Source organism: Aquarana catesbeiana, linkage group LG04, assembly GCF_042186555.1.
Source record: "Aquarana catesbeiana isolate 2022-GZ linkage group LG04, ASM4218655v1, whole genome shotgun sequence".
Classification (NCBI taxonomy): domain Eukaryota; kingdom Metazoa; phylum Chordata; class Amphibia; order Anura; family Ranidae; genus Aquarana; species Aquarana catesbeiana.
The window spans coordinates 678,980,515-678,997,549 of record NC_133327.1 but is presented as its reverse complement, the minus strand read 5'-3'; positions in this window follow the sequence as shown (position 1 = coordinate 678,997,549).

Genomic DNA, 17,035 nt, shown 5'->3' with positions numbered 1-17,035 from the left:
GGGGTGCAGAGCTGTCTCCCTGGATTGTCTGGTGTCGGCATAGACTGTCAGAAGTGACTCATGCAGATAGCATGTAAGGTTTGGGTGATGGGGTGGTTGTCACTTCTTCCATGTTTCCCTCCTCGTTGGGCACCAAATCTGGGTCACATGAGAGGCCTACCCCGGGTTGGGTTCTTCTGAGATACACTACGCACTTTGTACCGGGTCACTGCCTTTACACATGGGGTACCTTTACTGGAACAGATGACTGAACTCTAATAAACTCTCTCGATGTATTATACATCACCACAGTCTCTAATGCATTTAGGAGGAACACACAAACCCCCTTGCCCTCTCCACCTGTCCAGCATATCACTGCTACCTCACTACCAGTAACAGTATGGAGCCCCGCCGTGCACCTAGCACTGACACCATGCATGCACTTCACTTAACTCTTCCTCTTCCGTACCTGTGTACAGGTTGGGGGCCTCTGCGGTGCTGATCTGCTTCCATTGCTATGGGAGATGGACCTACTTACGGAGAGAGAGAGCAGAAAACAACTCCTCCTGCAAGAAACTATTCCACCTGTCACACTTACGACATCTTTGTTACCCTTGGTAATCACTGTATCTTCATACTATATAGACTCTTCATACCCAAATGTGCTTAGTGACCCAAGCTGTGGACTACATGTGCCAGTTACTTGCAGGACACTCCTTTAACTTCAGACCAAGCGTCAAAAGCTTTACTGAAGAATACATTAACATGACAGTTCAACAGAAAGTGCAGCATTTTCCTAACAGCCCTAGCCCCTAACTCAGGCTTGTGGCTGCCCCAGCATACCTGCACATGAAAGAGTCCATTCTTGGCAGAGTCCATGATGGTGGGATCCAGGATTGGTATCTTCAGGGCAGACTGCTATTCCCAGCAGCTCCTTCAGGCAGTAGAAGTGTCCTGGGGCAAATGTGCTTAAATTGTCATTTCCTGGCTTGGCATATTTAGCAGGCCAACAGGACAGAGTACGGTGACGGTACCAACAGCTTTCTCGAGTGCATGTGAGTCCTCGAGCCTCTTGGGTATGGACCATTGTCCTTTTATAATACACAAAATCAGTGGGTCGGACCCAGGAAAGCCAGCCAAGAAAAAAACTGGTAAACAAAATTAACCAGCGGGGGCCCGTCCATTAGGGGCGCCTGGGCGCCGCCCCCTCTCACCAGGCCACCCCCTATATGCAATAGATAGAGTAATGCTGCACTTTCTAATTGGCCCAGTGGCGGGGTAAAGAGGAGGGGGGCTGAACTCCCAGGGAGATTGGGCCGCAGCCCCATCTCCAGAAGTGGGGAAGGGGACCTGTCAAAAACAGATCCCCGTTCCTCCATGAAAGTGTGGCACCGAAGGGGGGGTGGAGCGTATAAGTGGAAGTTCCACTTTTGGATAGAACTCCACTTTAATCCAGACTATATCCAGTGCCCATCCATAAGCAGCACCATACATATCCTATATAGCAATATACTGTAGGTGAAGAGATAATGACCCTGGTGCCCTGATGTTGACTCTGATGCCCTAACACTGACCCTACTGCCTTGATGCTGACTTCAGTCCTGGGACACAGAATTTAGTGCCCTGACACCAGTATCTTGACCTTGACTTCAGTACCCTCTTAAAGAGCCTGTTGTCTTGACACTGACCCCAGTGCCCAGACCAGGCATGTAGATAAAAAGCTAATGGGGGGTCCAAACCCTCCCAGAGTATCCAAGGCGCCACAGCTGGTACTTAACCTGGGTTCTCAATGAAAGCACTTCAGTGGCTGCTCCTGCCACCTGTCAGGATTCAGAGGCTGGCAGCACCAGTTCAGAGAGAGGAACGCTCTTTTTATCTACTCCTCGGCTCCTGTAACATGACAGCTGAAGGGTGACTTCCCTCGACTGAGCTCACTCTAAAATGCCCAGTCTTGTTAGTGGGTTTCGTAAAGAGGGCCAGTGGCGTCTCCAGCTTTCATATTTAGGGGGGGCACATGGGGGGACAGGGACAAAAATAGGGGGGCAACTATAAAATGCAAATATATAGAGATAGATAGATAGATAGATAGATAGATAGATAGATAGATAGATAGATAGATAGATAGATAGATAGATAGATAGATAGATAGATAGATAGATATATCTATATATATTTTATCTATCCTGGGGCCCTTTACCCCATTTACTACGATCCCACAACGGCCCTTTCACATGTTCTGCAGTGAGCTCCCTTCCTACTGTATTGGGGCCCCCCCAGGGTGACAGAGAACAAGAGATATATGTCACCAGCATGCCAAGAAAATATAAGGGTCCAAAGCAGTGGGAGAACTATCAGGGTTGCAAAGGTTGTCTTGCCATCGGGCCCTGGTGTTCTGTCACTGTGGGGTTTCCCAGCCTCCTCTTGCTGTCCTGCCCCTGCTATTGACTGCTCTGGTCTGGCATTTCTTGGAATTTACAGGCTGGTTCTCCTGTCCTAAGGATGGGAGAAATCAGTCTGTTTTTTCAGTAACTGAGAGTCCTGGTGGAGTCCTTCCTGCAACTCACTCTTCTCCCTGCCAGTGAGGATGCAGGGGAAGGAGCAGACCGGGTGGCCATGGTTGTGTGAGCGCTCGCATTATGCAGTGTCAGCGAGCAGAGGGAGGAATCACCTGCAGGAGATGACTGGGGATGTTCTCCCTCTCAATAGAGACTGTGTTACCCCAGTGGTGGCCTGAGTAAGATGCGGCACATCCGATATGAATGCAAACAAAAAGAAATTGCCTTTTTGTTAAAAAAAAAAATGTTTTTGGGGGGGCACATGGTGGGGCCCAGCATAATGTTGGGGGGGGGGTCAGGGCCCCCTCTGGCCCCCCCTAGGGTCGCCATTGAAGAGGGCAAGACTGGGTTAGAAGATCTGTACTGGGGGGTGGGGGGTTTAGAATCTGTACTCGGAAGAGCTGTACAGTGAAGAGGGTAAATCTATACTGGAGGCAGTGGGGGGAGGGGATCTTTACTAGTGGGGGGGGGGGTAGGTCTGTAGATCTGTACTGGTAGGGAATCTGTACTAGGGTGGGAGATTTGTACTGGGAGGGACATTCATACTGGGAGGGGAAGATCTGTACTGGGGGTATCTGTACTGGGAGGGGGCAGATATATACTGGAGGGAGGAAATCTTTACTAGTGTGGAGGAGAGGTCTGTATTGGTGGGAGATCTGTACTTAGGGGAGATCTGTATTGGAGTGGGAGATTTATACTGGGAGGGAGATCCATACTGGGGGGGGCTGTACTGGGGGGAGCTGTACTTTGGGGGAGATCTGTACTAGGGGGAGGGGATCTTTACCAGTGGGAAGGAGGATCTGTACTGAAGAGGAATTTTGGCTTGGGGAGGGAGGCAATTTTATTGTTGTAGTCTGTCTACTGACATGTCCTGACCCCTTGCACTCTGTGTGTTGCCTACTCCTGACCCCTGCATGCTGTGTGTTGCCAACTCCTGACCCCTGAACTCTGTGTAATGCCCACTCCTGACCCCTGCACGCTGTGTGTTGCCTACTCCTGACCCCTGCACTCTGTGTGTTGCCTACTCCTGACCCCTGCACGCTGTGTGTTGCCTAGTCCTGACCAGTGCACTATGTGTGTTGCCTACTTCTGACCCCTGAACTTTGTGTGTTTCATACTCATAAACCCTGGTAGACTGTCCCTTGTGGCACAGTAATTACAAAATATTTTTCAGGTATGGGGACTCTGCCATACATTACAGTGAGTAAGCTCAAGTTTCAAGTCACGTCTAGGTGCCAAAAGCTGAATCCCCTCCACAAGATGGAAAAAAAAATGATAGCCCTAACTGACCCCATTGCACTGACAAGTACCTATATGCCCATTGCAGCTTGAGCAGTGGGTTTGATTTTACTATTGGTGATGCTGTTCAGCCTTTTAACTTTTTATTGTCTATGACTTTTAACACCAGGCTGAGTCAAAGTAGAAGTTATCTCCTTAATGACACCAACCTCAGTGCCCTGACATGGTGATGGAGCTGCATGGTGAAGGTTCGGCATCATTTCTCTGCAGCTGATTAATATTCACAGCGTCCGGGTTGCTAAAAGTACTAAATCCACCCCATCCTCACGATGCATTGTTCACAGCAGCCGGGAATGATGCAACGTTTGGGGGAGATTACATACACGCCCATGGCACACTGCGAGAATTCATCTCCTTTATTCTCCTTTTCTGCATTCCAATAAGAAATTCTGATTTACTGATTTACACCCCCCCATCTGCACAATGGCAGTCTATAGTGTCCAAGAGGAGGAAGGAGACCCGGTCTGTGACTGGCCCTAGCTGGGAGCAAAGATACAATTCTAATGTGACTGTGGTGGGGACATTAGAGTGTAAGCTCTTCTAGTGCAAAGACTGACATGAATGTCTCAGTGTTCTTTATAGAGCACTAGCAAATATGTCAGAGCTATATCAATGTATAATAATAATAATAGTGTGTGATTGCGATTAGACTTTATAGTGTTAGCTTCCCTGGTGCCATGAGACTGGTCCTGACACAGACCTGGACATACTGATACTGACCCTCATGCCTTGACACTGACCCCAGTACCCCGAGACTGGCTCTGGTGCCCTGACATTGACTCTGGTGTTTTGACACTTGACCCGGTGCCCTGACACTGACCTGGTGCCCTAAGACTGTCTCTGGTGCCCTGGCACTGACACCAGATCCATGATGCTGACCCAGTGCCTTGACACTGACCTTGGTGCCTGACACTGACCTGGTGCCCTAAGACTGTCTCTGGTGCCCTGGCACTGACACCAGATCCATGATGCTAACCCAGTGCCTTGACACTGACCTTGGTGCCTGACACTGACCTGGTGCCCTAAGACTGTCTCTGGTGCCCTGGCACTGACACCAGATTCATGACACTGACCCAGTGCCTTGACACTCACCTTGGTGGCCTGATACTGACCCTCATGCCTTGACACTGACCCCAGTACCCTGAGACTGGCTCTGGTGCCCTGACATTGACTCTGGCGTTTTGACACTGACCCGGTGCCATGACACTGACCTGGTGCCCTAAGACTGTCTCTGGTGCCCTGACACTGACACCAGATTCATGACGCTGACCCAGTGCCTTGACACTGACCTTGGTGGGCTGATACTGACCCTCATGCCTTGACACTGACCCCAGTACCCTGAGACTGGCTCTGGTGCCCTGACATTGACTCTGGTGTTTTGACACTGACCTGGTGCCATAAGACTGTCTCTGGTGCCCTGGCACTGCCACCTGATCCATGACGCTGACCCAGTGCTATGACACTGACCTTGGTGGCCTCATACTGACCCTCATGCCTTGACAATGACCCCAGTACCCTGAGACTTGCTCTGGTACCCTGACATTGACTCTGGCGTTTTGACACTGACCCGGTGCCCTGACACTGACCTGGTGCCCTAAGACTGCCTCTGGTGCCCTGGCACTGACACCAGATCCATGACGCTGACCCAGTGCCTTGACACTGACCTTGGTGGCCTGACACTGACCCTCATGCCTTGACACTGACCCCAGTACCCTGAGACTGGCTCTGGTGCCCTCACTCTGACCCTGATGCACTGACACTGATCCCAGTGTCCCGACACTTACCTCTGTGCCCCGTTGCCGAATACAGTTTAGATAATTGGGTGATTCCACTGCCGGTGATGCTGCTCAGTCACTTAATTTGCTGTTGTCTATGACCTTTACTGCTACATTGAATTCAATGTAGAAGGGTTAAAGATAATATATGGGGTTCCCGTCCTTTAGTGAGGACTAAATAGCTGGGTGTACAAACCCTGTATATAAATATGAAAAAAGTGTAGGAACAACTGAAATGGGCGTTAAATGGTACATCTCAGATTTTCATAAGATATAGTATCAAAACAATTTTATTAGTTGAATACATAGAAAAAGATTATTATTCACATATGTGCATAAAAGACATGAGGGGGTTTATACAAAACACAAAACCTTCCCAACCATGTGCAGTTAAAAGTATATACAAAGACTATGGTGTTACATCAAGATTTCCAACATGTTTCGCGGTATGGGAATTCGCTTCATCAGGGTTTATCCATTTTGTAACTCTATTATTATTCACATTATTGTGCATAAAAGACATGAGGGGTTTATACTAAACACAAAACCTTCCCAACCATGTGCAGTTAAAAGTATATACAAAGAGTATGGTATTACATCAAGATTTCCAACATGTTTCGCAGTATGGGAATCTGCTTCATCAGGGTTTATACATTTTAAAACTCACTCTATATAAATAAAGCATATATACATATGTCAGTATAAACATACTTTACAGTGATATAATTTATCCTATCCACTAAACCCATGGAACAATGATGACAAACAGAAAAAAAGGGGGGGGGGGGAGAGGAAAAAAAAGGGGGAGCCTTGGGGGTGATACCTACCTTTTTCCATCTGATGGTTGAGGACTAGAGGGAGACAAAGAGTCACACTAAGGTGACTCAACCGCCTGGACTATGGAACCGGCCACATGCATGTTCACCCGCATAACCGGCGCCAACAATACTTCACACTTCAGAAATAAAGAACAGCATAATCAAAAAAATAAAAAATGTAATTAAAATTATATAAAGATAAACATAAATAAGGCTAAATAGCCACCTCCCTGCTATATTGTATATATGCAGGGTCCCTACAACAGAATTACAGCGTCTGATATACCCATGAATACCGAAGCAATACTAACCTTAGTATCCACCAAGCGTTAGGAGAATTTCAAAAGCCTCTGCACCCTCCTTTACTGAATGGACTGCATCGTATCATACGCAGTGGAGAGCCAGGATCCAAATAAGCTGTACACGTTTGAGGTAGAAGGGGTTAACACTATGTTACATGTATAAAGGTTTATTTCAGTAAGCTTTAGCATTTGTATTAGACATCATGGTTCCCCCCAACACCCCTGTAAGAGTTCAGTGCATCTAGCAATGGTGCATACATGATGCCCTACCAGCCTCCCATAACTCAGATTGGTGTGAGCATCTAATGAGCAGACTGAAGCATGATCACCAGGGGGGTGGGGGAGCTTGCTTAGCCCTAATAAAGTTCTCCACTTTCTAAAAGTCTGGAATTTTTTTGGGAATCCAATGGAGGAATAAAGTTGCAGACGACAACAGAACATTATGTGTCACCTACCAAATGCTAAGGCTTCAATAAGTGTGGGTTGGCTTTGACATTCATCTAATTTGCAGAAGATTTTTTCGATGTGATCCCAGTAGGGTCATTGACAATACAACCTAACATCATTCAGTAGCATTAGATAAAGTCTTAAATCTTTAGCAGATTATCTATTATCTTTAATCCCCCAGCCAACGTGCAGAACTCACAAGGCAGATACAGGGCCATCAGGATATTCAATGTTTCCCATAAAAGGTAACGGTGAAAGTGCGCTACTGCCACCTATTGAATGGAAGGGCCAGTCCCAAAATTTGAATTTCAGTCAAACCTCATGAATGGAACTTATCCAGAACTGTTTGTGTTTAATGAATCCTTTGGGATTTATGTTTACTAGCTGTGTCAGTTATTCCAACACAACTACATACTTTGGAAGTCGGAGACCCGGAAGCCAAACTCTCTGACGTTCCTCCATGACTTTTTATGTGGAAAGAATGTAAAGTGCTATGTATACATTTAATGTGTGGGCAGCTGGTTCTGCAAAGGACCAATCCATAAAAAAACCAAATCAGTTTGTTTTATGTACAGTACTGTATATCTCTTTAGTCTACTGGTGAGTAGGGATGGGCGAACGGCTCGGCTTGAGCATGAGTTTGGGCCAAACATTGGCTGTTCGTGCGTTCACCGAACAACCGAATTATGAGGACGTTTGACTGTTTGTTCGGCCCGCCTAAATGAACACAATGCACTGCACTGCCCGCACAGTGCATTATAAGCCCTGATTGGATGAAGCAACAAGAAGGAGAGACATTTCTTGCACCTGTTATATTGTGGTAATGTATGAAATCCTTAATTTTGGAAATGTACCATTGTTGCACTTTCTTTAACCATTTGCCTACCGGGCATTTACATCCCCTTCCTGCCCAGGCCATTTTTCAGCTTTCAGCGCTGTCGCACACACTGTACCCAAACAAATTTTTTTAACATTTTCTTCACACAAATATAGCTTTCTTTTGGTGGTATTTAATCCCTGCTGGGTTTTTTTTTTTTAAAAAAGACCAAAAATTTTGAAAAAAAAATGTTTTTTACTTTATTTCTGTCAGTAAATTTTGAACCTAAGCAATTTTTCACCTTCACTGATGTGTGGTGATGGGCACTGATAGGCTGAACTGGTGGGCATTGAAGAGGTGGCACTTATGGGCACTGATGAGGCGGCACTTATGGGCACTGATAGGTGGCAATGATATGTGGCACTGATGAGCACTGACAGGTGGCACTGATGGGCACTAATAGGCGGCAGTGGTGGGCACTGATAGGCGGCATTGGTGGGCAATGATAGGCGACACGGATAGGCAGCATGGATAGGCGGTACTGATGGGCACTGGTGGGCATTGATGGGTGGCACTGATGGGCATTGATCGAGAGCAGTGATGGGCATTGATGGGCAGCACTGATAGGTGGCACTGATTGCCAGCACTGACTGACATCGCTAATGGGCACTGATTGGTGGCATCTGTGGGCACTGATTGCTGCCACTGGTTGGCACTGATTGCTGGCATTGGTGGACACTGATGGGCACTGTATGGTGACATTGTTTTACTATACTGTAATCAGGGCACTGATGATCAGTGCCCTGATTACATTCCTACATGTCCCCCTGTGAGGAGATGCCGCTGATCGGCTCTCCTCGCCACACACTCTGTCAGTGTGAGGCGAGGAGCGCCAATTACCGGCACTTCCTTGTTTACATGTGACCGGCTGTGATTGGACACATGGTTAAAGAGCCACGGACGCGGGTCTTTACAGAGATCGGAGTCGCGACGTGTTCTAGCAACACAGCGCGGCCACGATCGCCGCACTGCGGCCGTTCTGGGACGCCGTCATATGACAGTGTCCCAGAACGAGAGCCGCACCGCCCCGCCGTCATTTGACGTTGGGCAGCAACCAGTTAATGTAAGTTTATTTTTCTTTATATTCTTTATTAAACATTTTTTTTTTAGAAAAATTCTGTGACGAATGCATGTAGTGTGGGCAGTGCAATATGTAGGTGGGGCTTTGTGTGGGTGTGGCGTGAGTGTGGGCGGGATTACATGGGCGGGGACAGGGGGCCCCAGGTTCTCCTATTGCCCAGGGGCCCCATGAGTTGTCAGTCCGCGCCTGTTCACAGGCAAAGGTGGATGTGGTCAGTCCTCAGGCAGGGCACCATTTTCTCTGTTTAGTGATATTGCCCTTGCTATCCAGCCACAGCATGCAGAGGAGGTGGTGGACTGGCTTACTAAACCGTCCTCATCCTCTGTCACCCTAGATGAGACTGGTGCACTGTCCACTGCTATTCCTGCCTCAGCCCCAGCATCACGCATGGAGGAGTCAGCTGAGTTATTTAAACACAGCGTCAGCCACTTGCTCCTTAATGATGCACAGCCATTACTTGATTCAGATGTTGGTTCTGAAGTTGAAGTTGAGGAAGGCAGGAACATGAGCCTACAGAGAGGGGAGAACACTGGTACACAAATTGGTAATCATGTTCCTCCAGCCGCAGCGTATTACCAAGTGTTCTCCAGTGGTAATGAGGATGGAGGAGATGATGATGAGGTCACCGATGCGACTTGGGTGCCGGATAGAGCAGAGGAGGAAAGTGAGAGTCAGGCACAACCCCAACGAGGCAGCCATCATGGAAGAGTAGAGAGCAACCACCCTGTTTCAGCACATTTTGGAGCTGTTATCTCCCGGCCCACTTCCCACAGCTCAGCTGTCTGTGCTCCCTCAAGCTTCAAAGCCTGCGAAAGGACCCAAGATTACGTGGCGTGGTTGGCAACTTTTCTTGACCACTGTTACAAGGGGAAAGTCTCAGAACTCATCCCATTCTCATAGAGAGTGCAGAAGATGAAATCTCTTGAGGACACCTTAAGAGGAGTTTATCTAATGCTTTTACCGACTCTGGTAGGTTAGGTGGTGTGGTGGAAAATGTAGTTTTAAGGCTTCTGTTGGTCAAGAGAGGAGCGGTGGAGAAAGCGGCCGCCTAAGTGATGCATTTTACACATTTTTTAGTCCTCACTGCCCAGAGCTGTCAGCTTCCACATCCCATCGGCAACGTCTGCATCATATGGTGGACGATTATCTAGGGGCGAAAACAGAGATGGAGAGCTTTCCAATCGGTGATCCACTGGCTTACTGGGTCATGAGAATAGACCACTGACCAGAACTTGCCCAGTATGCAATTGAGCTGCTGGGCTGCCCTGCATCCAGCATGCTTTCTGAACAAGTTTTCAGTGCTGGAGGTTTTGTTACTGATAATAGAACGCGTCTGTCCACAGACTCGGTGAACCGTCTGACATTTATCAAAATGAATCAGTCCTGGATTACCAGCAGCTATGAAGCCCCTGATGCCAATGTCACTGATTAAGTGTTTTAGGGACGTGGAATCTCTGCAGGACTTCTAGGCTGCCTAGCGTTGTGGATGTTGACTTCATCTGGAAGAATTTTTTTGGTGTAGGTTTTATTGGCACAATTAACAGCCAAAGAAAGGCCAATTCTTCCGCACCTGTTTGACAAGTGCATATCATTGAAATTTTTGGCAGTAAGGCCAATTCTTGCTTTCATCAAGAGTACCTCTATAGCAGTGGTCATAAACCCTGTCCTCAGGGCCCACTAACAGGCCAGGTTTGCAAGATAACTGAAATACATCACAGGTGATATCATTTGCTGCTCAGTGATTGCAGTATTCTATTCTGCATCTCCCCAAGGTAATACATAAAACCTGGCCTGTTAGTGGGCCCTAAGGACAGGGTTGATGACCTCTGCTCTATAGGGTTATGGTGTGAAGGCGACAACGACACCCAAAGACCAATTTTTCCACACCTGTTTGACAGGTGCATATCATTTTAATTTTTGACAGCAAGGCCAATTCTTCCTTTCATCTAGAGTACCTCTATAAGGTTACGGTGTGAACGCGCCACCGACACCCAAAGAACAATTTTTCCGCACCTGTTACTTCTATCCAAAGTCTGTGGAAGAGACACTAGAATGTATCCAAAAATTATCTAATCTTGTTCCAAGTGCACTACATTGTGGCCTCATCATACAGAGCGGCTCCGCAAGTCGTTGCTTACAAAATAAAGAAAGCTTGCAGGGAAAATTTAATTTTTTGGCTTTATAAATGCAATTATTGCTGCAGCAGCTTCTATACACAGTATAGATGTTTCACTTTACAGGTGGAATAAGGGGACCCCCCAGGCACTGTATTGAAAGGATTTTTTTCATTTTTATACTTTTACTTTAAGCATCAATAAATCACTGCTCATTTAAAAAAGACATTTTTTGCAAACTTTTTTTTCATTGATACATGTCCCCCAGGGCAGTACCCAGACCCCTATAACCATTGTATGCCCAATTACTTGCATATAAGCCTTTAAAATGGGCACTATTGATTTTTCACATTCGGGTCCCATAGACTTCAATAGGGTTCCTTATTCGGTTCCGAACTTTTGCGATGTTGGAAAGTTCTGGTGCGAACCGAACAGGGGGTCATTCGGCCCATCCCTACTGGTGAGACTACTGTGATGGAGTTCCAAGGACTTTGATATTCATCTAATTTGTGATACCAGTAGGATTGTTGATGTTCAGTAGCATTAGATAAAAAATGTCTTAGTAGTTTATCTATTATCTTTAGTCCTCGAGCCAACATCCAGAACTCACAAGGCAGATACAGGACCATCAGGATATCCAACCTCCCATAGAGATTAAAGGTGAAAGGAAAAGCATGCTACTGCCACCTATTGAAATTGGTGCCAGTTCCAAAATCTGAATTTCAGTCAAACCTCATAGATGGGATTTATCCAGAACTGTTTGTAGTTGATGAATCCTTTGAGTTGTGTGTTTAATAACTGTGTCATATTTATTCCAACACACTAACGTATTTCAGAGGTCAAAGGAAGACCTGGAAGCCAAACTCTCTGGTATTCCTCCATGACTTTGTACATGGAAAGAATGTAAAGTGCTATGTATGTATTTAGTGTATGGGCAGCTGGGTCTGCAAATGACCAATTAATACAAAATAGTTTTTCATTTGTACAGTATGTACTCAATGTCTCTCAGAAAGTCTACTGGTGAGTCCACTGTGATGGAGTACCAAGGATCTGGACATTCGTCTAATTTTTTCAATGTGATGCCAGTAGAATTGTTGACATTGACAGCACAATGTTACATCGTTCAGTAGATAAAAAAAATGTCCTAATAGATTATGTATTATCTTTAGTACTCCAGCCCACATCCATAACTCACAACGCAGATACAGGGCCATCAGGATATCCAATGTCTCCCACTGAGACTAAAATTGAAAGGCAAATCACGCTACTGCCACCTATTGAAAGAAATAGGTCCCAAAATCTGAACCTCATGGATGGAATTTATCCAGAGCTGTTTATCCAGAGCTGTTTGTATTTGATGAATCCTTTGAGATTTGTGTTTAATAGCTGTGTCATACACTGCTCAAAAAAATTAAAGGAACACTTTGAAAACACATCAGATCTCAATGGAGAAAAATATCATGCTGGATATCTGTACCGATATGGACTGGGTAATGTGTTAGGTACAAAAAGGATGCCACATCGTTTGAAATAAAAATGATCAACCTACAAAGGGCTGAATTCAAAGACACCCTGAAAATCAAAATAAAAAATGATGCAGCAGGCTAGTCCATTTTGCTGAAATTTCATTGCAGCAACTCAAAATGGTCCTCAGTAGTTTAGTATGGCCCCCACGTGTTGTATGCCTGCCTGACAATGTTGGGGCATGCTCCTAATGAGACAACGGATGGTGTCCTGGTGTATTTCTTCCCAGATCGGGACCAGGGCATCACTGAGCTCCTGCACGGACTGAGGTGCAACCTGGTGGCGTCAAATGAACCAAAACATAATGTCCCAGAGGTGTTCTATTGGATTTAGGTCAGGCGAGCGTGGGAGCCATTCAATGGTATCAATTTCTTCATCCTCCAGGAACTGGCTGCATACTCTCGCCACATGAGGCCGGGCATTGTCGTGCACCAGGAGGAACCCAGGACTCACTGCGGCAGTGTAGGGTCTGACAATGGGTCCAAGGATTTTATCCCAATACCTAATGGCAGTTAGAGTGCCATTGTCTAGCCTGTAGAGGTCTGTGCATCCCTCCATGGATATGCCTCCCCAGACCATCACCGACCCACCACCAAAGCAGTCCTGCTGAACGATGTTACAGGCAACATATCATTCTCCATGACTTCTCCAGACCCTTTCACGTCTGTCACATGGCTCAGGGTGAACCTACTCTCATCTGTGAAAAGCACAGGGCACTAGTGGCAGACCTGCCAATTCTGGTGTTCAGTGGCAAATGCTAATAAAGCTCCACAGTGCAGGGCAGTGAGCACAGGGCCCACTAGAGGACGTCGGGCCCTCAGGCCACCCTCATGAAGTCTGTTTACGATTGTTTGGTCAGAGACATTCACACCAGTGGCTTGCTGAAGGTCATTTTGTAGGGCTCTGGCTGTGCTCTTCCTGTTCCTCCTTGCACAAAGGAGCAGATACAAGTCCTGCTGATGGGTTAAGGACCTTCTACGGCCCCTGCCCAGCTCTCCTAGAGTAACTGCCTGTCTCCTAGTATCTCCTTGAGACTGTGCTGGGGGACACAGCAAACCTTCTGGCAATGACACGTATTGATGTGCCATCCTGGAGGAGTTGGGATGCCTGTGCAACCACTATAGGGTCCAGGTATCGCTTCCTGCTACCAGTAGTGACATTGACCCTAGCCAAATGCAAAACTAGTGAAAAACAGTCAGAAAAGATGAGTAGGGAAAAAAATGTCCGTGACCTCCACCTGTAAAACCATTTCTGTTTTCAAGGTCGCCTCATTGTTGCCCATCTAGTGCACCTGTTGTTAATTTAATTAACACCAAAGCAGCTGAAACTGATTAGCCACCCCCTCTGCTACTTAACTGACCAGATAAATATCCCAGGAGTTTAATTGACTTGATGCTATACTCTGAAAAAGGGTTCCTTTAATTTTTTTAAACATTGTATTTATTCCAACATATTGTGGAGGTCAGAGGAAACCCTGGAAGCCAAACTCTCTAACGTTCCTCCATGACCTTGTATGTGGAAAGAATGTGAAGTGCTATGTATACCTTTAATGTGTGGGCAGCTCGTTCTGCAACAGAGCAATCTATACAAAATTGATTAGTTTTATGTACTGTATAGCTCTCAGAAAGTCTACTGGTGAGGCCATTGTGATGACGTTCCAAGGACCTTGACATTGATCTAATTTGTGATACCAATAGGATTGTTGACATTGACAACATGATGTTACGTCCTGTTTTAACAACACAACGTTACATTGTTCAGTAGCATTAGAAAAAAAAAAAAAAGTAGCTTATCTATTATCTTTAGTCCTTCAGCCAACATCCAGAACTCAAAAGGCAGATACAGGGCCACCAGGATATCCAATGTCTCCAATAGAGACTAAAGGTGAAAGATAAAGCGCGCTACTGCCACCTATTGAAATTGGGGCCAGTCCCAAAGTTGTAATTTCATTTGAATCTCATTGATGGAATTTATCCAGAACTGTTTGTATTTGGGTAATCTTTTAAGATTGTCATATTTATTCCAACATATTTCAGAGGTCAGAGGAAGCCTTGGAACCCAAACTCTCTATCGTTCCTCCATGACTTTGTACATGGAAAGAATGTAAAGTGCTATGTATACATTCTCCATGTAGACAGCTGGTTCTGCAAAGGACCAATTATTACAAAATTGTTTTTTTATTTGTATGTACTGTAAATCTTTCAGAAAGTCTACTGGTGAGACCATTGTGATGGAGTTCCCAATACCTTGACATTTATTTAGTTTGTAATAGGATTATTGGCATTGACAACACAATGTTACACTGTTCAGTAGCATTAGATAAAAAAAAAAATGTGTTAGTAGTTTATCTATTATCTTTAGTCCTCCAGCCAACATCCACAACTCACAAGGCAGATACAGTGGCCATCAGGATATCCAATGTCCCCCATAGAAACTAATGGTGAAAGGCAAAGCGCACTACTGCCACCTATTGAAAAAGGGGCCAGTCCCAAAATTTGAATTTCAGTTGGACCTCATGGATGGAATTTATTCAGAACTGTTTGTATTTGATGAATCCTTTGAGATTTATGTTTAGTAGCTGAGTCATATTTATTCCAATACACCAACATATTTCGGAGGTCAGATGAAATCCTGGAAACCACACATTTCGATGTTTCTCAATGGTTGTATAGGAGGAAAGAATGCAAAGTGCTATGTATACATCTCCTGTGTGGGCAGCTGGTTCTGCAAAGGATCAATCTATCCAAAACGGGTATTTCAGCTTTATATACTGTATGTCTCTCATGGAGTCTGGTGGTGAGACCACTATGATAAAGTTCCAAGGTTTAGGAGGGCTCCCATTCTCCCTGTTGGGTTTTCAGTTTGAGTTTTAGAAATACTGCAAAAGAAGTGAAAAACCTCACCAGATCCCACAGCATGGCCCATGCCAGAAGATACAAAACACCCCCAATCATCTCTTTACCTGCCTTATTACACTTAACATTAGGGATGAGCAGAGTGAATTCAGCGGAATCGATTTCACAGTGAAATAACTGATTTCACCATCAAAAATTTTCACAGAAGAGGAAAATTTCAATTATGGGTAACAGAACCATCCCATTCATTTCTCCCAAGACCTCCTGCTTTCTAGCTCTTGTCACCTTTTCCAGAGCCTCTCCCAACTTCTGAAACTTGCAAATGCTACAGTGGATATAATGCCAATATGGGACAAATAGACACAAGTTGGAGGAGAGCTACAAGCCAGGTTCAGGCTTGGTCACTGACCTGCAATGCAATAGAAAAAAGGTATATGTACCTGTGCTCAAATCCCAATCGCTTCTACATGCATATCCACTGTAGCATTTGCATTTTGCAGAGCAGAGTAGGGACTGGCCATACAGGGATTACTTTGATGCAGTTGGCAAGCTTAAACAGGTAGTGCAATGTCTTGTATTGTATTATTTTTTATTGGAAGGTTTGCTAGAAAGGGTTCTTCCAGAATTTATAGTGTTAACATGTGGTTACACCCCTTTAGCACCTGATGGATTATATACACAGTGAAACCTCGGATTGCGAGTAATGCGGTATACAAACCATTTGCAATACGAGCAATTTTTTTTTTAAAATCCTGACTGTTTGTGAGCGTTGTCAGGATTCAAGCCGCTGGGGTGTGCAGTACCGGATTTGGCCAGAGGTGCGGGGGCGCTGGTGATGCTCGGAGACGCTTGGAAACACTCCATTCCCGAGTGTCTCCAAGTGTCTCTGAGCACCCCGCACCTGTGGCCAAATGCGGTACTGCATACACCAGCAGTGACTGTGGAACCAATTTTCTGAGTTTCCATTGATTCCGATGGGGAGACGCGCTTTGATATACGAGTGCTTTGGATTACAAGCATCCTTCTGGAACGGATTATGCTCCTAATCCAAGGTACTACTGTATGTAGAAACTATTGGGATTTGAGCACAGGTATATCTTATTTCTATTGCATTGCAGGTCAGTGGCCAGACCTGAACCTTGTAGCTCTCCTCCAGCTTGTGTCTATTTGCCCCATACTGGCACTATATCCACCGTATCATTTGCATTTCGCAGAGCAGAGTAGGGAGTGGTCATAGAGGCATTATTTTGATGCAGTTGGCCAGCTTAAACATGTATACCAATATGTGTAAACTAAACATCCTTGTTTTTTTATTGCAAAGTTTGCTAGAAAGGGTATATAGCAGGGTGCAGAGGGTTCATCCAGAGTTAGGAGTACATTGACACCCGCTACAGATCATGCACCCAGTG